Raw genomic sequence first — 23,712 nt, forward strand, 5'->3', positions numbered from 1 at the left:
CGGATGAGGAATTCTACAGGCAGCTGACAGAAGTTGCGAAATCGTCAGCTCTTGTACTCGTGGGGGACTTCAACTTCCCTGACATATCCTGGAAGCACAACACAGCCCTGAGAAAGCAGTCTAGGAGGTTTCTGGAGAGCGTGGAAGATAGCTTCCTGACACAGCTGGTTAGTGAGCCTACCAGGGGTGGTGTCCCGCTAGACCTTCTCTTCACAAACAGAGAAGGACTGGTGAGAGATGTGATTGTCGGGAGCTGTCTTGGGCAGAGTGACCACGAAATGGTGGAGTTCACTATTCTTGGCGAGGCCAAGAAGGGGACCAGTAAAACCGCTGTATTGGACTTTCGAAGGGCTGACTTTGAGCTGCTCAGGACACTAGTTGGTGGAGTCCCTTGGGAGGCAGTTCTGAAGGGCAGAGGGGTACAGGAAGGCTGGGCGCTCTTCAAGAGGGAAATCTTAATGGCGCAGGAACGGTCAGTCCCCACGTGCCCAAAGACGAGCTGGCGGGGAAGAAGACCAGCCTGGCTCAACAGAGAATTGTGGCTTGATCTTAGGAGAAAAAGAGGGTTTATAATCTTTGGAAAAGTGGGTAGGCCACTAGGGAGGACTATAAGGATGTTGCAAGGCTGTGCAGGGACAAAATTAGAAAGGCCAAAGCTCATCTGGAGCTCAATCTGGCTACTGCCGTTAAAGATAACAAAAAACGTTTCTATAAATACATCAACACAAAAAGGAGGACTAAGGAGAATCTCCATCCTTTACTGGATGCAGTGGGAAATTTAGTTACAAGAGATGAGGAAAAGGCTGAGGTGCTCAATGCCTTCTTTGCCTCAGTCTTTAGCGGCAATACCGGTTGTTCTCTGGATACTCAGTACCCTGAGCTGGTGGAAGGGGATGGGGAGCAGGATGTGGCCCTCACTATCCATGAAGAACTGTTTGGTGACCTGCTACGGCACTTAGATGTGCACAAGTCGATGGGACCAGATGGGATCCACCCAAGGGTACTGAGGGAACTGGCAGAGGAGCTGGCCAAGCCACTGTCCATCATTTATCAGCAGTCCTGGCTATCGGGGGAGGTCCCAATCGGCTGGCGGCTAGCAAATGTGACGCCCATCTACAAGAAGGGCCGGAGGGCAGACCCGGGAAACTACAGGCCTGTCAGTTTGACCTCAGTGCCAGGGAAGCTCATGGAGTAGATCCTCCTGAGAGTCATCACGCAGCACTTGCAGGGCAAGCAGGCGATCAGGCCCAGTCAGCATGGGTTTATGAAAGGCAGGTCCTGCTTGACGAACCTGATCTCCTTCTATGACAAATGACGCGCTGGGTGGATGAGGGAAAGGCTGTGGATGTGGTCTACCTTGACTTCAGCAAGGCTTTTGACACCATCTCCCACAGCATTCTCCTCAAGAAACTGGCTGCCCTAGGCTTGGACTGGCGCACGCTTCGTTAGGTTAGAAACTGGCTGGATAGCCGGGCCCAAAGAGTCGTGGTGAATGGAGCCAAGTCCAGTTGGAGGCCAGTCACTAGTGGCGTCCCCCAGGGCTCGGTGCTGGGGCCGGTCCTCTTTAATATCTTCATCGATGATCTGGACGAGGGCATTGAGTGCACCCTCAGTAAGTTTGCAGATGACACCAAGTTAGGTGCGTGTGTCGATCTGCTTGAGGGTAGGAAAGCTCTGCAGGAGGATCTGGATAGGCTGCACCGATGGGCTGAGGTCAACTGCATGAAGTTCAACAAGGCCAAGTGCCGGGTCCTGCACCTGGGGTGCAATAACCCCAAGCAGAGCTACAGGCTGGGAGAGGAATGGTTGGAGAGCTGCCAGGCAGAGAAGGACCTGGGAGTGGTGGTGGATAGTCGGCTGAATATGAGCCAGCAGTGTGCTCAGGTGGCCAAGAAGGCCAACGGCATCCTGGCTTGTATCAGGAACAGTGTGACCAGCAGGGCTAGGGAGGTGATCGTCCCCCTGTACTCGGCTCTGGTGAGGCCGCACCTCGAGTACTGTGTTCAGTTTTGGGCCCCTCGCTACAAGAAGGACATCGAGGTGCTTGAGCGGGTGCAGAGAAGGGCGACGAAGCTGGTGAGGGGCCTGGAGAACAAGTCCTACGAGGAGCGGCTGAGGGAGCTGGGCTTGTTCAGCCTGGAGAAGAGGAGGCTCAGGGGCAACCTTATCGCTCTCTATAGGTACCTCAAGGGGGGCTGTAGCGAGGTGGGGGTTGGTTTGTTCTCCCACGTGCCTGGTGACAGGACAAGGGGGAATGGGCTTAAGTTGAGCCAGGGGAGTTTTAGGTTAGATGTTAGGAAGAACTTCTTTACTGAAAGGGTTGTGAGGCATTGGAACAGGCTGCCCAGGGAAGTGGTGGAGTCACCATCCCTGGAATTCTTTAAAAGACGTTTAGATGTAGAGCTTAGGGATATGGTTTAGTGGGGACTGCTAGCGTTAGGTCAGAGGTTGGACTCGATGATCTTGAGGTCTCTTCCAACCTAGAAATTCTGTGATTCTGTGTGATTCTGTGATTCTGTGATTCTGTGATTCTGTCTTGGTTACAGGGGCAACTTGCACTGCTACAGTCCATTTCCCTGACCCAGATGCAGGGCCCATCACAGGGGTTGGAATGACCCCTGGGCCCATCACATGGATTGGAACAGCCGTTGGGTCTGTCATGGGGGTTGGAGTGGATGCAGGAGCTGGAGTGGCCACAGGGGTTGGAGTGTCCGCAGAGGCTGCAGTGGCTGCAGAGGCTGCAGTGGCCGCAGGGACTGGAATGGCCACGGGGGTTGGAGTGGCTGAAGGGGCTGGAGTGGCCACAGTGGATGGAGTGGCCTCAGGGTCCATCGTACAGGTTGGAGTAGACATTGGGTGTGTCACAGGACTTGGAGTGGCCGCAGGGTCTGTCACTAGGGTTACGGTGGCATTGATTGCAGCTCGATAGGCATAGGCCAGGCCCCAGCACACTGCAGTGATTTTTGTCTCTTTGGAATTCCAAGGGTGATGACACATCTTTTTCAAGCATTCTACCAGTTTTTTAGGATTTTGCAGTTGTTCAGGGGTGAATTTCCAAAGCATTGGAGGTGCCCACTGCTCTAGAACCCTGCCCATATCCTCCCACACTCCCTGCCACTCACAACCATCCCACCTCAGGACAGTTCTCTGGATGGCATTCCTAAGTAGTTGTTTAACCTTAAACAAAACCTGAAGTGCATTCAGGAGACATAACAATAACAACATGCTGGTCTGAGTATCCCAAGGATATTCAAAATCTTGAAGAGCTATCGTAACTAGCCCGGAGGATAAGAGGGTGGTGAAGGAGAAAGGGAGAGTAAACAAGTGGGAAAAAACATCTTCCCCTGACCCCTCCACAGATTGGCTTCCTGAAGAAAAAAAGGCAGTAGGTGTCATTGTTAATAGTTTCCGAGATATGGTTTCCAAAGTATAGAGTAGATAACATTGCTGAGTACAAATACCAGGTTAGTCTCATGACCAGCAATTTTATCATATCATAACCCAGTGTTATACTGTACAGTAAAATAATAATCATAAACCAGCCCCCGGAAAGGATAAACAACATGACAGGGAACACATACAATAAGAAATGTGCTATAAAACTCAATTTGGAAAACAGGCACAGCAGACCTGACATCAAAGCAATCAACTTTGTGACTAGAAACTATTAATCAGATCTAATACTGATACCAGTTTTGGTTTAACACACTCTTGTCAAATCTGTCGTTATCTCAACCCTTCGTGCCCCACGTTGGGCACCAAAAAGGACTGTTATGGTTTAACCCAGTCGGCAGCTAAGCACCACACAGACATTCGCTCACCCTCCCCCCTCCCTCTCTGGGATGGGGGAAGAGAATTAGAAAGAAATTAAAACCTGTGGGTTAAGATAAAATACAGTTTATTAGGACAGAAAAGAAAGGAAAATAATAATAATGAGTACTACTATTAATAATGTGTACAAACAAGTGATGCACAATGCAATTGCTCACCTCCCGCTGACCAATGCCCAGCCTATCCCTGAGCAGCCGGTCCTCCCACCCAGACAGCCCCCCCACGTTAACTGTTCAGCATGACGTCAGATGGCATGGAATACCCCTTTGGCCAGTTTGGGTCAGCTGTCCTGTGTCTGTCCCCTCCCAGCTCCTGCTGCACCCCCAGCCTGCCTACTGGGAGGACAGAGTGAGAACTGCATCCCTTGTAGCTTCTCCAGCCACAGGAACAGATGCAGCTATCCAGACAAAGAAACAAAAAAAAAAAAAAAAAAAGGGGAACATTAGTGTCTGAAGGCAACAATGAGTATACCTGTGGGAGGTGCACCCAGGAAGAACTGCACAGTGTGGTGACAGAACTTCAGGAAGAGGTGGACAGGCTGAAGAGCATCAGGGAGTCAGAGAAGAAGATCAACTGGTGGAATCATACTCTACCATCCCTGAGACAGATGCATCAGCCAGCCACAGTGCAAGAAACGAAGGATCCACTACCCTTTTGCCACCATCATGCAGAAGGAGGGACCTAAGAGGGGGGAATGGAATCAGGTTTCTGCTCGGGGCAGGAAAATCGCCTCCCTGAATGCCTTCCCTTCCCATGTGCCTTTACATAACAGGTATGAAGCTCTGGATCTTGATGGCCAGAAAAATGATGATGTGGATGAAGGTCCATTCAGGTTGGAGGGGTCACCTAGGGCAAGTCAGCCTACCCCCTGTATCACAACCACCTCCGTTGCAAAAAGAAGGAAGGATTATTGTCATAGGTGACCCCTTCTGAGGGGAACAGAGGGCCCAATATGCTGTCTGGACCCAACCCATAGGGAAGTCTGCTGCCTCCCTGTGGCCCAAGTAAGAGATGTTACTGGAAAGCTAACTAGCCTGATACGTTCCTCAGATTAATATCCATTATTGATTTGTCATATTGGTAGCGATGAAGTAGCAAAGAGAAGTCCAAGGGCAATCATAAGGGACTTCAGGGCCTTGGGGCGATTGGTTAAAGGATCAGGGACACAGGTAGTGTTTTCCTCTATCCAGGCAGAACCAGCTGATCAATATGTGGCTCCGAGGCTGGTGTTACTGGCAGAATTTTGGGGTTCTTCATCATGGGATGGTCTACACAACACCAGGCCTACTGGCACCTGATGGGCTGCACTTCTCAGAGGGGGAAAAGGAGTTCTGTGTAGGAGTTAGCAGTTGTGATTGATAGAGCTTTAAACTAGATTTGAAGGGGGAAAGGGATAAAAATAGGCTCGCTAGTGATAAGCTATGGGATGGTACGCCAAAATTTGGGGGACTGCATGCTAGTGAGGCCCTTCAGTCTGTTCCAGGAGGTGCTCAGTACACTGAAGTACGTTTGAAATGTTTCTACACCAGTGCACAGAACAAGACGAGCTAGAAGCCTTGGCTCAGTCCCAGAGCTACGACATCATTGACATAAGCGAAACCTGGTGGGAGGACTCCTGCAACTGGTGTGTTACAATGAATGATTACTGGCTCTTCAAAAAGGATATTGGCCGACCTCATTGCGGGACCTCTCTCAATTATTTTTCAATGGTCTTGGGAATCTGGAGAGGTCCCTTCTGACTGGAAGCTGGCAAATGTTGTGCCAATTTTCAAGAAGGGCAAGGAAGAAGATCCTAGCAATTACAGGCCTGTCAGTCTCACATCAGTGCCTGGTAAAATTATGGAGAAGATGATCCTTGAAGTTATTGAAGTGCACCTGGGGGACAATGCAGTCATTGGTCCCAGCCAACATGGGTTCATGAGGGTTAGGTCCTGCCTAACAAATTTGATTTCCTTTTATGATAAGATCACCCATCTAGTCAATCAAGAGAAACCAGCTGATGTGATCTTTTTGGACTTCAGCAAGGCTTTTGATTTTTTGATTTTTTGGTTATGATTCATATTAGTGGCTGCTTGTTGCTGTAATAAGGACATGCATGAGGCTAAATCAGTGAACAAAGGCAATGAGTTTTATTAGAAATATTAGTATAAGTATAAAAGTAATTAGACAGAGGAGGCAAAGAAAAACAAATAAAATAAAATGACTTTGATCCTAAATATTAGAAATATTAGCTGAGAACAATTCTGATTTCAACTGTCATTTTCCCTTTTTTTTTTTTTTCCAGTGTAAGCAAGGAATCTGAATTCCCAAAGCCGGGCTATTTTTAATCCATATTTTGTGTCTGCGTAGGAAATGCTACAAGCACTAGGACTACATCTCAGATGGAAATAGTTGCTACACACCATCACTTACTAGATATCAGCTAAGTAAAAAGAAACTTTTGAAGTACAACAGCATGCACGTTAGGTGTAAACATTTGTCCTTCACAACAACTACAGGTTGTTCATTACAGTTCTAAATTTCATTATCTCTTATCTTATCTTATCTTTTATTTATTTTATTTTTTCCCATAGGATTTCCTATGCATAGGTCTTCCTCCAAATGCAACCTGACACTGTTGTTTGGGAATGCCGGGTAAAGCCTACCCAAAAGAGGGAGATCTGGATCACCTCAACCTGGCTTAGAGTGATTAAACTAACATTCTTGAGCTGGAAAGCAAAGAAGCATTTGTCAAGCTGTGCAAAGCAACTGCTGCTGGATTCATGTTTTGTCACAGATTTGAGGGGAGAGAACAGAGGGAACCAGAGATACTGGTGACAGCACAGGCACCTCATAGGACAAAAACCTCAGAGCAGAAATCTTTGGTTCAAAGTCTCAATCCATAAAGCTTTTCTCATTCCACTTAGGAAAAACAGAAACCACACCTGCAGGATGTAAATCACTGAGCAATGCAATTTTGCCATTTCAGCTTTGATTATCAAAACGTTGGAGGCAGTGAGATGAGCTATGCACTGCAGTCAGGTATGTCCATTTGGAATGAGGACTGCTCTGCTGGAGTTGCTACAGTTTCTCCTGGATCAGACCAGAATAACCAAGAGCAGAATTTGGCCTGATGTATTCAAAGGGTCATTTGTGGGACAGTGATAATAATGATTTGTAAATTGAAAGAGATTTTCTCAGGTCAGATTGTGATTTCCTCAGCTGATGAGGTAGATGAAATTGAACTTTCTAGACAGAGTAGCACAACAAGTACAAACATATTTGCCGAGTACAGAGACAAGCAAAAATCATCTCAAAATCTTTGAGCATGGATTGCCATATATCAAATATTAGCGATAAAGCAATTACTGCAGAGAAATAATTTCTGAGCTGGCTATTATGATTACCCTTGAACTGAATTAAAAAAAAAAAAATAGAAGTAGGTGGTTGTACTGGGTCTGGCTGGAATGTTAACTTTCCCGGCAGCAGCCCATACAGTGCCATACTCTGTACTTGTAGCTGGAACAGCAGTGTTATCACACCAGTGTTGTGTCTACTGCTGAGCAGCAGTGGCACAGCGTTGGGCCTTTCTCTAACCCTCCTAGGGGGTGGGCAAAAAAGTGAGGAGAGAAACATCACTAGGGCAGCTGACCTAAACCAATCAAAGGGATATTCCATACCATGTGGTGTCACACTCAGCAATAAAAGGTGGAAACAGGAAGAAGAGGGGAGGGGTGGGCTCTCGTTGAGAAGACGTCGGTCCTCCTCTCGAACACCGGCTGCGTGCGTTGAGGCCTTGCTTCAAGGACGTGGTCAATCATCGCTCATTTGTGGGAAGTAGAGAGTAATTTCTTTCCTCTGCACTTCCATATAGCTTTCATTTATTTTGTTTGTTTGTTTTCCTCCCTTTTTCCCCTTTCCCTTTTATTTCCCCTTAGTTAAATTGTTTAGTTCATGGTAGTCTTTATTTAATTATTATAATTATTTCCCTTTAATTAAATTATCCTTATCTCAACCCGTGAGTTGTTCTTTGCTTTACTTCTCCCCCTCCTTATCTAAAGGAGGGGGAGTGAGAGAGCGGTTGTGGGGTTTAGCTGCCCAGCACGGTAAAACCACCACAGTGGTGTCTCTTTCTCATTAGTGTAAACATGTAGCCATGTTTTGATCCTATTTACCTACCTACAACTGCCAAATAAGACTGTGGCACACTTATTTGCCCTCATCAAAGTTGTGCTGAAGTCACATCCAAACTAGCTCAAGGTTTATTAAATCCTCATCCAAGATCCTTCTAATTAAATTATAAAATTTGTCTTTCATGCTGTCATCTCTTCTACCACTGACCATTTCTTGTGTTATCTGCACAAAATCTGGGATCACAGCTGAAGCCAAAACCATTTCAAAACCACATTGACAGTTTTGTATTGATGCAGTAAATAAATGTAAAAAGAATGTGATTTTACATAATTTGAAGAATATTATTATGCAGTATATATTAATAATACCACTTCCTCTTTAATCCTTTTTGAGTATGAAAGAATAATTAGAGAATTTATTTATTTTTTTTTTCACTTTTTTTTCTAAATGTAAGGAAACCAAAGGGAAAGACTTTTCCCCCATAATACTGTGTAATAGCTGTGATTTAGAGAAGAACAATAGCTTTCTCTACCTCTCTAGCAGAATGAAAAAAATATTAAATGTTTTTTCCCCTTTCCTTTCCTTTCCTTTCCTTTCCTTTCCTTTCCTTTCCTTTCCTTTCCTTTCCTTTCCTTTCCTTTCCTTTCCTTTCCTTTCCTTTCCTTTCCTTTCCTTTCCTTTCCTTTCCTTTCCTTTCCTTTCCTTTCCTTTCCTTTTTACTTGACCGTGGATAGATTAATTATAGTTCTTCACTCTAAAGCAGCTGTGTTAGTATCATGCATGCTAAATAAGTTTACAGTTGTGTGATATCATAATTGGAATTTAGTAAGCTTTGAACTACCCACGCTTGAATTGAGCTCTGTGAGCCTAGAGCAAAGCTTTTGACATCTCAAATGCTGTAATGGAAAACTGTGAGAGAATTACAATATTCAGAGTCCCCTAGATCCCCTTCCTCTCTCCCTCTGACATTACACATTATCTCCAGTAGTGCCAGTAGAGGCTTTGTTGTGGGTCACACCACCGCATCCCATAAATTCTTCCTTGTCTTGTCTTTCACAATGTATAACCATTGAAAAGTCTGCCATGTTAGCTAGAAATACCCAGCAGCCTAAAATCAGCATGTTGCAGCCAACCAGTATAATACAGCAGATGTTTAGACAAGGAAAAACATGGTCTGGCTGCAGATAAAGAGTGTTAAAAAATAAAATAAAATAAAATAAAATAAAATAAAATAAAATAAAATAAAATAAAATAAAATAAAATAAAATAAAAAATAAATAAAAAGGATAATAAGGGCTGGGATTTGTGTCCTTTACCCTAGAATGTCCCTTTGCAGTAAATGTTGTGCAGGAGAACAGGTAAGTGTCAGGAGGACAGAGCCAGGTTCTTGGTGACATCCAATGACAGGACAAGGGGCAATGGGTGCAAGCTGGAACATAAGAGGTTCCACTTAAATATGAGACAAAACTTTTTTATGGTGAGGGTGACAGAACACTGGAACAGGCTGCCCAAGGGGGTTGTGGAGTCTCCTTCTCTGGAGACATTCAAAACCCACATGGATGCATTCCTGTGTGATGTGATTTAGGTGTTCCAGCTCTGGCACGGGAATTGGACTAGATGATCTTTCAGTGTCCCTTCCAATCCCTAATACTCTGTGACTGTGTGTATGATTCTGAACCTTCCCTGTCGCAGCTTGACTCCATTTCCATGTGTCCTATTGCTGGTCACCAGAGAGAAGAGATCAGCACCTGGCCCTCCACTTGTGGTGGTTTTACCATGCTGGGCAGCTAAACCTCACAACCGCTCTCTCACTCCCCCTCCTTTAGATGAGGAGGGGGAGAAGTAAAGCAAAGAACAACTCACGGGTTGAGATAAGGATAATTTAATTAAAGGGAAATAATTATAATAATTAAATAAAGACTACCATGAACTAAACAATTTAACTAAGAGGAAATAAAAAGGGAAAGGGGAAGAGGGAGGGGAAAAGGAAAAATAAAAAGAAGGGAGGAAAACAAACAAACAAAATAAATGAAGGCTATATGGAAGTGCAGAGGAAAGAAATTACTCTCTACTTCCCAAAAATGAGTGATGATTGACCACGTCCTTGAAGCAAGGCCTCAACGCACACAGCCGGTGTTTGAGAGGAGGACCGACGTTTTCTCAATGAGAGCCCACCCCTCCCCTCTTCTTCCTGTTTCCACCTTTTATTGCTGAGTGTGACATCACATGGTATGGAATATCCCTTTGATTGGTTTAGGTCAGCTGCCCTAGTGATGTTTCTCTCCTCACTTTTTGCCCACCCCCTAGGAGGGTTAGAGAAAGGCCCAATGCTGTGCCACTGCTGCTCAGCAGTAGACACAACACTGATGTGATAACACTGCTGTTCCAGCTACAAGTGCAGAGTATGGCACTGTATGGGCTGCTGCAGGGAAAGTTAACATTCCAGCCAGACCCAGTACACCACTCCCCTTTGTGAGGAAGCTGTAGACTGTGATGAGGTCTCCTTCAGCCTCCTTTTTTCAAGGCTGAACAAACCAAGTGACCTCAGCCACTCCTTGTACGTTTTTCCCTCTAGGCTCTTCACCATCTTCGTAGCCCTTCTCTGGACACTCTTTAACAGTTTCACATCCTTTTTGTACTGTGGTGCCCAGAATTGCACACAGTAATTGAGGTGAGGCCGCAACAGCACAGAGTAGAGCAGGACAATCACTTCCCTTGACCAAATAGCATTGTCATGCTTGATGCACCCCAGGATATGGTTGGCCCTCCTGGCTGCCAAGGCACAATGCTGGCTCGTATTCAGCTTGCTGTCAACCAAAACCCTCAGACCCCTCTCTGCGGGGCTGCTGTCCAGTGTCTTGTTGCCCAGTCTGTATGTATAGCCAGGGTTGTCCTTTCCCAGGTACAGGACCTGACACTTGCTCCTGTTAATCTTCATGCAGTTGGTGATCGCCCAGCTCTCCAATCTGTCCAGATCTCTCTGCAAGGCCTTTCCAGTTTCAACAGAGTCAACAACTCCTCCCAGTTTAGTATCGTCAGCAAATTCAAAAACACCTTCTAGTCCTACATACAAATAGTTTATGAAAGCATTGAGAAAAACTGGCCCTAAAATGGAGGCCTGGGGAACCCCACTGGTGACTAGCTGCTAGCCTGATATAACCCGATTTGCCATAACACTTTGAGCCCTACCCATCAGCCAATTGTTCACCCATCATATGATGTTTTTATCTAGCTGTATGCTGGACATTTTGTCCAGTAGGATCCTATGAGAAACTGTATGAAAAGCTTTACTGAAATCCTAAAAGATTACCTAGCTATTTTCCCTTGATCGACTAGATGGGTGATCTTATCATAAAAAGAAATTGTGTTAAACAGGACCTACCCCTCATGTACCCATGTTGGCTGTGACCTATGACTGCATTGTCTCCCAGGTGCATTTCAATAACTCCCAGCACAATCTTCTCCATATTTTTATCATGCACTACATGAGACTGACAGGCCTATAGTTACCAGGGTCTTCTTTCTTGCCCTTCTTGAAAGGTCACACAACTTGTGGAAGCTTCCAGTCAATTGGGACCTCTCTAGATTCCCAAGACCATTGAAAAATAATTGAGAAAGGTCCTGCAATCATGTCAGCCAGCTCTCTGAGCACCCTGGGATGAATCCCATCAAGCCGCATGGACTTGTATGCATCCACGTGGAGCAGCAAATCCCACACACATTTAGGGTTGTCTGGGAGTTTATCATTCCCACCGTCATGGTCCTCCAGCTCAGGGCACCCAGGGTCCCAAAGCACATCATCGGCGTTGAAGACAGAGGCAAAGAAGGCATTAAACGTCTCTGCTTTGCCTATGTCCTTGTTTGTGAGGTGACCATCCCCATGAAGTAGCGGACCTATGTTTTCTCTGGTCTTCCTTTTTCTGTTCACATATTTTAAAAGGCCCTTTTTATTGTCTCTCACAGTCCTGGCCAGCTTCAACTCTAATTGGGCTTTGACCACATGAATTTTCTTCCTATAAAGGTGAACAGTTCCTTTAGTGCTTCCTTGTTGCCTAACCCTGCTTCCAGCAGCCATACACTTTCTTTTTGTGCCTAAGCTCCAGAGAAGATCTCTGCTAGGCCAAACTGACCTTCTGCCCAGCCTGCTTGAATTCTGTTATTTTGGATTTACCTGATTTGCCTCCGCTTTTAGGAGGCAGTGCTTAAAGACTGACCAGCACTGATGGACTCTGACGCCTTCAAAAGCAGTTTCCCAGGAGACCTTACTAACTAGTTCCCTGAGCAGCCTGAAGTCTGCTCTCCTCATATCCAGGGTTGAAGTTTTGGTGGCAGTTTTCCTTCTGTCACCCAAACTTTTAAACTCAACTGCTTCATGGTCACTATGACCAAGACAGCTGCCTATTGCCACGTCACCCACAAAACCCTCTCTGTTCTCAAGCAACAGATCAAGGAGGGCACCTTTCCTAGTTGGCTCCCTTGGTGCCTGCACCAAGAAGTTATCATCTAGGTGCTTTAAGAACCTCCTGGACCTGCTTGTGTCAGCTGTCTGATATTCCCATTTAAAGTCTGGCAAGTTGAAGTCCCCCATGAGGACAAAGACAGTTGATTGTGAGGTAAAAGCAACCTAATATTTTTCTTTCAGAAAAATACACGGCACTTTCACAAACATTTTAAAAAACATACGGAGGTCACTGTTTAATAATCTCTCTAATATTTTTGGTCAGACAATATCTGGCTTACCCAAAAATGCAGTTCCCTTGCTCTTACAAACTTCAGTCAGAAAGAAGTCTGCATTGTGGATAAAGACATGCAGCCTTTCTAAGCCTCTGCAAATTACTACATACACAGTGATTAAAAACTCCAAGTTTTGTTAAACTAATTCAAATTAAATATTTTGTGTCATATCATTAAACTCTTATTAAAATGTAATTAGTGTAGATTTAAATATTATCATTTACCTTGCAGAATTATTTTTTTTACTTTCTACAATAAATATTTTACTAGAAAAATCCAATAACTTAATTATTTGCTTGATTTTATATTTTATTTTATTTTAAATAAATCTCTTACTTCACAAGCTTCCACAGCATAGCAGATGCATTTTCACCTTCCAAGCACTCATCTGAAAACTCAACAAATTTATCTAGTTTAGCAACATTTTGACAATGTTTAGCTAACACTGTTTTCTACTTGTGCATGAAGAAAGGGAGGCTGGCTTGCAATAAAATTGAAGGGACCCTCATATATGCATTTAATGTTTTGTGAAGTTCACAAGCTATCAGGAAAAAAAGTACTATCAAATTTGAACAATCTTAAAATACTTCAATTTAGCTAAAATTCAGCTGAATTAACCTAATGTGATCTACTGCTTCCTGTAAGCAAAAACTCAAATACTTACTTATTTTCTCCAAATGCCAGCAACTCTCTTGCTACACAATATTTTACATGATGAAATATAACTTTCATTTCCTGGATTTGCAAAGGAAATTGGATATTAAAAATTGTATCATGGGATAGGCAGTCCCAAGAAACTCCACTGTAGAGTAATTCTTCTCACATGCAACTGTAACTTTTCCAGGGGATAACTCAGCTTTACATAAAATGTGGTTTAGCAGTGACTGGGCTCTAAGAAGCTGTTTATTATCAACTCAATAAATCAAAAGGGCATTTTTGTAGTCTCATCAATATGTATTTGATTTTAATAAAGCTATATTAAAAACAGTATCATTCTTACGAACTAAAAAATGCTGAAAATTTTGTGGCCATTTTCATAATTCAGCCTTTTATTCTGAATGCATGAAATAAGATTAAGCTGACAGATTTTACTACAGAATGATATTCTTTAATTTTCTTACTCTTTCTTAAAATACGTGTGTTTTTAAAACATATTTTTTTAGCTGCTATCACAGACCTGCAACAAGTAACTCAGCTATTTAAAATCTGAAGGAATTTGGTTACTGTTAGTTTTTGCTGTGTAGTGGTATTTAGAAAATGACAACTTTTGCAGTAGATTTCTCTATTAACCATAAATTTAATTACTTAATTATTAACTGAACAACAATGGATTGGGAAGCATCTGAGATTGATTAACTGTTATGGTTTTAAGTGTCTATTTAAAATATGGTGATAAATTTGGTGATGTCTGTTTCTGTTCAAAGGCAAAGCAAAACAATAGTACATTACAGAAGAAAAATGGGATGAAACATTTGCAAAATTACACGCAATAACATCTTGTTATACATTACAATTCATCTCATCAATTTCTTTGCACATGCAGATTTAGTTGTGGTAATATATATTCAAGTATTATACTCAGTTACATTTTTGATTAAACATGATATAATTGTCACTAAAATTAGTAGTTTAAGGTATAGCCTTCCTGGTTTTGCTTCATAAACATTTTTATTTTATTTTATTTTATTTTATTTTATTTTATTTTATTTTATTTTATTTATTTTTGTTAACCACTATGCCCCTAGTTTACAGGAAAAACACCGACAATATCAAATTTCATAGCTCATTTGTTTTGGTAAATACAAGTCCCCTTTCCTTCAACCCTCTCACAGCATCAGGTATGCTATCTAGCTCCTTTTAGTACAAATTCAGGCACAAGAAGTTCATTTTAGATGCTGCTTAGAATACAGCTTAATTCTTGTTACCTCTAAACCAGTCCTTCAAACATTATTTTGGCTTGTCCTCATGCTACACAAGGATATGCAACATTTATTTTTATTGTCAAGCTGCAACACTCCAACAGCATCAGCCATCCATTCTAATTATTTCAGGAACTGTGAGGTCATTTGCTCTAAAGAAATATGTCTTAATAATCTAAAGGAACAGTTTGGCCCAAAGAAGACCAAGGACACTTGAAACATGGAAGAGGAGACAGCCAGAGATTAAAAGCTTTCTGAACTTGGAAAACCTTTCTGAACTTGGAATGCAATTTAGAGCTCATTGTGGGAGGAACCTTGACACCCACTCACACGGTAAGTCTCCAGCTGATGGTCACTAGGGATGCAGTGCACAGACGGATGCCCTAAATTTACACTTCCCAGTGATTATGGATCTGCTCGGAGCTTCAGCTCACCCTTAGCACATTTCCAAGAGGACTTTTCATAAGTATGATCGAGGCAGCCTTTCCTGCTTGACTCTGTGCTTCCCTTGTAGCTGAGCTTTCAGTTTTCTCTTGTTTGTCTTGATGGGAACTGAAATAGAGCTGTGAGGTTTGGAAAAGGGGCTGAGGCTCCTACACCGCCATCCAGAGGACAACAAAGCAATATGGTTTAGTGGAGGACTTGTTAGTGTTAGGTCAGAGGTTGGACTCGATGATCTTGAGGTCTCTTCCAACCTAGAAATTCTGTGATTCTGTGATATGGAACAAGCTTTATTCTGTATCACTGTCATGAGATATGTGGCCTTGAGAGTACACTTTATCAGCCTTGATAGTAGTAGCCTATCTAGAAATTGAATTCACTTGCAAGCAAGAGAACGAGACAGATCATTTTTAGCATTTGGTATTAATCACTTACAAATAATATTTATCTTTCATACACAATAGTATCATTTCTGATCCTGAGCTGTGTAAAAATCTTAAAAAAAATAATCCAGGAAATTAGAAGAATAAAGAAATTATAAGAAGATCAAACAAAACAAACAAACAAACAAACAAACAAAAACCTATAGCTGAATATATTAGCAGTTTTGGTGAAACCAGATTCCATTCTAGATTTCATTCATTGCACACATATCCTCTCACACAAACATGCATTTAAACATAAGTATATCAAGGTCTGTGTAATACATAGATCTTTAGAGCAAGAGCTTAATAGAATCTATATGATTCATATAAATGTATTATTTGTCATTTCATATGTCAGTTGCATACAAAAATGCATACACTAACAACAATGCTGAAGTTTTTTTTTTTCTTATTCATATTTTCTTTAAGAAGTCCATCTTTCTTATCTCCCATCTGATAAGAAATAAAAAACAATCACTAAATGTTTTTTAAACTACTTCAGAATCCTTCAGAGGGCAAAAATTTCTGGAAATATATGTTCAGACAAAACTCTCAAATTTAGCAAGAGGTTTTGTAAAAAGTAGTACCATTAAGAAACCATTAAGTACCACATTAAGAAAAAAAAAATCAAACACTAGAAAAGGTATAAGTCTTTTTCTCTTTTCATGTGTTTGTATGCATTCTTTTGCACAGTCATCCAATACCTAACTATCCAGTTCTTCCTCACAATTTTCCTAATTTTTTTAAAAATCTTATCTTTTATATTATAGAGCTACATACTGTTCTCAGCACACACATAGCTGCAAAAAACGTTGCAAACATTCATAAAAAACCTGTACTTTCTTACTGCAATGGAGAATGTTTAGACATCAGATGGAGCAAGTTTCTCAAATTTCCTCTAGAAAACCTTAGAGTTCTGTTACAACAGACAGAAATGGAGGAAGGGGTCAACATGACTTTTTTTCTGTTTGTTTCTACTTCCGATACACCAATGTTCTGCTACTCATTGCTAGGGGAAAAGATAGCAGGATATTTATGTTTAACAGCTAGGAAAATGCTATCAAAATCAAGCACAGTGAAATTAGATTTTAGATCCCATGTCAGTATCAAACAGAAAATATTTCATATCAAGTCACTGAAATGATTGGTAACAAGAAATTTATATTAGTTCTAAAGCATTCAGTGGTTTGGAAAGGAACAGCATACTCCTTTACCTTCCTTAACCAGATGCTGTCTTCTATTTCTGCCTTTTTTTTTCTGTTTGCTGCTGTTGTGACTTAATCCTTTCATAAATTTCTATTATGGAGTCTCAGCTCGAATTTATAAAACCTGATATCTGCTTCTTAAACAAAATACTGTGCAATCTCATAGTTCATTCAAAATGCTGACATTTTCAGCTATGAAATTACTTTTTGACAAACTTGCATTCATTGCCTTTTATTTTTCTTTTTTAATTTTACATGTATTTCATCCCTGCAGTAAAAACTGCATCCAAGCAAACAGTGTGGGCTAAACTTTGCACATGCATAAAATTTCCTGTTTATTACTGGCAAAACCTCTCCTTTTCATTGTATTACTAAGCATCAGGTATAGGACAAGCACTACCCTTACTCTCAGTCCCAATGAATGGTACATTTTGAGCAACTTTCCACAGAAAAGGCATTAATGTGTACAAGACCTGCTGCAGCTTCTGGGAGCTTTTGTGCATAAAGCAGCAAAACACACCTGGGAGCACAATGAACATGTAGCTCAAACCAAGAAGTCTGTACCCCCAACAGAAAAGCACCTGTGGCTGTTTTGATAGGACATAGGGATACAGGGTGGCTTATACCTGCAAAAGACTGTTTTACTTCTCTTAATCCACAGTCATATCAAAGCATTCTCATTTATCTGCCATTCTGTTTTTCACTTGATCTATAAACTATATGGGGTGGAGCAGGTGGGGAGGAACACAATAAACAAAACTTTATACCTTAAAAAAGGAATCATATAAAAGCCTAAAAGACTTAAAGAAGATTGCCTCTTGCCCTTATGGATGGACAATAACATGATGAAAATGAGTGTTGACAAAAGTATAATTTACTTTTCATGCTTACTGAGTATTTCAAAATGTGGTTATAACCCTGATGTGGGTACGGGAAGGTTTACTCCTTTATGGAAATAAATAAACACTGATGGGCAAACCTGAGGAGGAGGTCGACTCTGGGAAAATACTAAAATCTTGGATGTCTTTGCTTCCATCTGCACAGTACAAAATGACAAGATGGCAAAGTGAAGACATCCTTCACTACTACTGACTTTCCCATGACATTCCCATTGTCATAACAAAAATGCTGTCCTTAGAAAAGCCTTCCATGAAAATCACTGTCACACACACAACAAACAAATAGAAAATACTTTAATTTCCCTTTTCCTTTATTTTTTGAGGTTTATGAAATATCTGTTTGGAATCATATCACCATGTATTAGAACTGCCACACCTAGCAACGTAGTGAATTATGGCTGTTCTTCAGATGTGGGTCCTAATAACATATTTCAGCATGGAATTTAATTGCCAGATGCAATGTCTTGTATTGTATTTATTTCTTATCTTTGAAAACAAGGGCTGGATCCTATACGGCTATGGCTGTGCAGTCAGGATCTATGTCTCATAAGTGCAGAACTTCCTGTAGTAAATGACAACCATTAACGTACCCTTTCATAGTAAATGGTGATGACTTTCAGCTTCCATAATAAAAGGTCTGTAACATCTTCAATAGGAAAACTGTCTCTGATTATGAGTTTGCATAGCTCTAAGGATACAAGGCCTTGATCTTCCTATGCCATCAGAATTATACTATAACACAAATGATCAATTATTAATGTTACTGTGAGCAATAAAGTTCTGGAAGGATGCCTCAAATTGACACTTAATTGAATGATACTTAATGTCTCATCTGAATATCTGAAGATCAATGCTTGCAAAAACCTCCCTAACACTATTTTACTTGACATTATACATTTCGACATAAGGTCCACATATCACAGTATTGTTGCTTACAATATTGACAACAATAGAGTCATATGGAATTCTGTCACACCTCTGGAATGTGTCATTTTGTTTAACTGATTTATATTTCAGTGTATTCCATTCAGTCCATTCAGTGCCTTCAGTTGCTTCTGTTCTTGTACATGACCAGATTGCAAACAGCAGGGAAAAAAAAAAAAAAAAAAAAAAAAAAAAAAAAGAAGAAGATCATCCATAAGCAAGCATTTCATTTTTTTGGCTGAAAATTTCATGGAGGAGAGAACTCTCTAGTTTGTAAGCTAGCAAATGCACTTATAGCTGAGATACCATCACAAAATGGACTGCCAGTTATAAGAATGTTTGCACGACTTGAACAAGTTCACTTGCATTCTAGTTATCTAAAATGAATGGTCCAATTTCTGTCATTTCTCAGTCTGTGCTTGTCATTGTGTGTTTGTAGAGGTTCAAACCACCATAAATTTGTGTCACTTCTTTTACTATCTAAACAGATTTTTTCATGTTTTTCTCTCTTATCACAGATATTTTTTTAGAAAAAAATCCTGTGAGCTGTTTCCAAATGAATTTAAGTATTGAACAAAAATGTGTAAGAAATAATGATTCTTTAATGATTCTTTAATGTGCAAAATATGATTACCCTTGAGGCATAAAATGCTTTGAAATTTGCGTCAGTAAATCTAGATTTTTAAATTTTGCTTCAAAACATTTAGACCTTACAACAACAGGTCCAAATATAAACAAAAATAGTGCTATTACAGTGCAAACTTGTGCTAAAATACAGTCTTCATACACACTAACTCCACTGAAGTTTTTTTTTCATCCACTGATTCTGACCACAACTCGTCCTTCCATAATACATGCTTGTAGAACAAAAGCTACTTTGCTGTATAATGGTCTTGAACATAGATGGGGCATAACTGTCAGTAGCAAAGTAGATTTATTCATGAAATAATATGTTTTCTCATAAGAAAGTGAATGAACATTAAAATATATTTTGAACACAGATTCTTAGCATCAGAAAAATTCAAACTCTTGCTGAAATAAACAGAAGTCGGCTATAAATACATAAGGCCAGATTTCCAACTGCAGTAAGTAAAATGACATGTTCTAGTTTCAAATGAAATATAGTATGTGGGTTCTAATTTAATTCTCAAAGGCACATAATTTATGGTTATAATTCTCTTGTCGAAAGGGCAGAACTAAGAGGGTAGAACTAAAAGGGCTGAATTGCAAGTGTACCTTAAGCACCTTCACACTGCCATGAAACAAACAAACAAACAGGAAAAAGCCTTTAATTTTCCTAGCCTTGAAACCCTGCTAGGTTTGTTTTTCTTCCTTCTCTCTGGTCAACTGTCAGAGCCTGCTCAAACAGATGCATTTCTATAGGTTAGGAAATTTCAAAATCTGTGGCTGCTTTTGTCAGCAGACAAAAAGAAACAAAGGAGATGCTATGATGAATCTAGGTCACTCAAACATTATCTGTGCTGATTTAGCTTTGCAACTGCTTTGCAGTAGTGGAGAGTGTAAAGAACCACTCAACAGTGCAAAACTGATTTCAAGTCAATAAATACATTACACTATTTTAACAGTGGAATCATTACAAATGGATAACAAAAATCATGTCAGAATATTACTTTTCTCAGAGCCAAGCAACAGCAAAATATGTTCTATTGTTTTCTCATAAACATTTGCCATTGATTCAGTCAAAACTTAAAAAGAAAAGCACCCCTTTTTTTTTTTTTTACAGCTTAGTATATGAACACATCTTCCCCCTCTCCTCCCAACAAAGAACAGACAATAAATAAATAAATAAATAAATAATATTGCCTCATATAGATATCCAAATTAAGTCTGTGACATTGCCTGCAGTTGTAGCATGCTATCTTATTTTGGGGTGAAAAGTTTGAGCTTAAAGTAAAAATAACTGTAGCCAGAGGGGAAAAAAAAGAAAACAAGAACAAATAATTATACTAGACATTGGACAAAAAGTTAAATCCAATTTGATTCATTTTTGTTCTTTCCTCTTGTGATTTATAGAGTATCCTAAACAGACAGCTGCCTTAATTATATATACATGAATGTCTTTCTATGCTATCTTTTTCTGAAAAGAAAACCCATACCGAGATACTTTCCACCATACCTGAGATCATGAACATTAATGAAAAAAATGATGAATTACAGAATTAAATAGTGTGAGTTTCTAGTATTGATACTACTTTTACTTTAGTAAACCTTCAATTCTCTGAGCATATGCCTTTCTAGCAAACTGAAGGAAGCCTAACTGATGACTAAAATTACTAAAGTAATTTTAACACTGTTTTGCTTTAGAGTTGATTGAATATATCAAGATATTGAAATATGTTACATGTGGGAGTGTGGCCATGGGGGTCGACAAGCCCAATGGTTGGTGATAACATCGGACTCTTAATGATGAGGCCATCAGGAATGTAAAGAGTTTAGAGGGAGCAAAGAAGGGTGATTCAAGAGACACCTTGTTGTCTCCAGTTGCTTGTTCTCACTCCGTTAAGGCATGGAAGTTGCTGGGTGTTTACTGTTGCCGGGCAAAGTTGTTGACCAATGAATAGTTAGTGGAAAAGTACTGCTGTGGGGCAAATGGTATAAAAAGAGAGCCTGTCCTCAATATGGGGATGCAACAAGAAGAATGAAGTTATGTCCTCAACATGGCAGGGACAACAAGGCTAGTGTCCTGGTCGGGGTCTGCTATAGACCGCCGAACCAGGATGAGGAGACGGATGAGGAATTCTACAGGCAGCTGACAGAAGTTGCGAAATCGTCAGCTCTTGTACTCGTGGGGGACTTCAACTTCCCTGACATATCCTGGAAGCACAACACAGCCCTGAGAAAGCAGTCTAGGAGGTTTCTGGAGAGCGTGGAAGATAGCTTCCTGACGCAGCTGGTTAGTGAACCTACCAGGGGTGGTGCCCCACTAGACCTTCTCTTCTCAAACAGAGAAGGACTGGTGGAGGATGTGATTGTCGGGAGCTGTCTTGGGCAGAGTGACCACGAAATGGTGGAGTTCACTATTCTTGGCGAGGCCAGGAAGGGGACCAGTAAAACCACTGTATTGGACTTCCGGAGGGCTGACTTTGAGCTGCTCAGGACACTAGTTGGTGGAGTCCCTTGGGAGGCGGTTCTGAAGGGCAGAGGGGTCCAGGAAGGCTGGGCGCTCTTCAAGAGGGAAATCTTAATGGCGCAGGAACGGTCTGTCCCCACGTGCCCAAAGATGAGCTGGCAGGGAAGAAGACCGGCCTGGCTCAACAGAGAATTGTGGCTTGATCTTAGGAGAAAAAAGAGGGTTTATAAGCTTTGGAAAAGTGGGCAGGCCACTAGGGAGGACTTTAAGGATGTAGCGAGGCTGTGCAGGGACAAAATTAGAAAGGCCAAAGCTCATCTGGAGCTCAATCTCGCTACTGCCGTTAAAGATAACAAAAAACGTTTCTATAAATACATCAACACAAAAAGGAGGACTAAGGAGAATCTCCATCCTTTACTGGATGCGGGGGGAAACTTAGTTACAAGAGATGAGGAGAAGGCGGAGGTGCTCAATGCCTTCTTTGCCTCAGTCTTTAGCGGCAATACCGGTTGTTCTCTGGATACTCAGTACCCTGAGCTGGTGGAAGGGGATGGGGAGCAGGATGTGGCCCTCACTATCCATGAAGAACTGGTTGGTGACCTGCTACGGCACTTGGATGTGCACGAGTTGATGGGGCCGGATGGGATCCACCCAAGGGTACTTGTTGAGGGATTTCTTGAAACAGCAAAAATCCCATGGCTTGCTGTAGCTGAGCAAACCAAGCTTCCAGGGCAACTATGAGAAGTTCCCATGACAGTGTTCCCACATCGCCCAATTGAGGAATTCAGGAAAATATTGTTACCAGTAGCTGGCCTCAAGGACAAGGTCTATGTGACTGCTAATCACAAGGGGGTTGTTTTCTTGCAGGTGGGGTTGTTTTCTTGTAGCTGTTTGTCTGAGTGCTTTTGACCAATAATCTTGTGTGAAACACTGTCCACCCCTGTTAAGTTCTCTATAAAAGTTAGGCTATTCGGGCAATAAAAGGGAGCATGATCTGACTCTACTGTGTGTCTGTCGTGCTTTCGACCGTGCTTCCTGCAACATATGGCGCCCGAACAGGCTGAGACCTGAACAGGACCCGAACGGAACATCGCAGCTTCGCCGGGACAAACATCGCAGCGCAGCGGGACACCAGCGGCGCCGGCACATCCGAACGCAGGTAGACCAGGAGACCAGCGGCGCCGGGACCAGCGGCGCCGCGACCTCGCCGCGCCGTCGGGACTTCGGAGCGCCCATCCGACCGGCGCTTGAGCGGACCGGACACCGGCCCAGAAACACGGTACACAGGACTCACGGTGAGGCGTGGTATTCCCGCTGAGACACGCGGAAAACCGCGGGGAACGGGGTTTTGCGGCGGGACGTGGAATTGCGGAGGGCCGCGGGAAACGGAGTTGCGGCGGGACGTGGAATTTGCGGAGGGCCGCGGGAATTAGAGTTGCGGCGGGACGTGGAATTTGCGGAGGGCCGCGGGAAACGGAGTTGCGGCGGGACGTGGAATTTGCGGAGGGCCGCGGGAATTAGAGTTGCGGCGGGACGTGGAATTTGCGGAGGGCCGCGGGAATTAGAGTTGCGGCGGGACGTGGAATTTGCGGAGGGCCGCGGGAAACGGAGTTGCGGCGGGACGTGGAATTTGCGGAGGGCCGCGGGAATTAGAGTTGCGGCGGGACGTGGAATTTGCGGAGGGCCGCGGGAATTAGAGTTGCGGCGGGACGTGGAATTTGCGGAGGGCCGCGGGAAACGGAGTTGCGGTGAGACGCGGAATCGCGGAGAGACGCGGAAAAGGGAATTGCGGTGAGACGCGGAATCGCGGAGAGACGCGGAATCGCGGTGCGATACGGGCCATCCGAGATCGAGTTGCTACGGGAGACCAGAGGCGTCAGTGGACAACGGTAGTCGACTCTCACCGTGTGGCGAGTCGGCACAGAGCAGAGGGACGGACATCAGGACCCTGCAGCCTGTCTGACGTAACCATGGAGGCAGCAGCGGCTGTGCTGCTTCTCTCTAGCATTCCTTTTCTAAGAGGTTTACCTTGCAATGCAAAAAAGACTATTCGTCCCCAGATCGGTGTTATAACTATGTTTCTGGATAACATTCCGTGGGGTTGCCACATTCTACAGACTATTAATGACG

The 23,712-nt window shown here is 42.4% G+C and overlaps 1 pseudogene across 1 annotated transcript in view; it reads left to right on the top strand.

Annotated features, from left to right (window-relative positions):
• The window catches only part of LOC309889515 (very low-density lipoprotein receptor-like), a 149,099-nt pseudogene that overhangs the window by 76,543 nt on the left and 48,844 nt on the right, over positions 1 to 23,712 (top strand). The window lies entirely within an intron of this gene.

Source organism: Aythya marila (assembly GCF_965140915.1).
Source record: "Aythya marila genome assembly, chromosome: W".
Lineage (NCBI taxonomy): Eukaryota > Metazoa > Chordata > Aves > Anseriformes > Anatidae > Aythya > Aythya marila.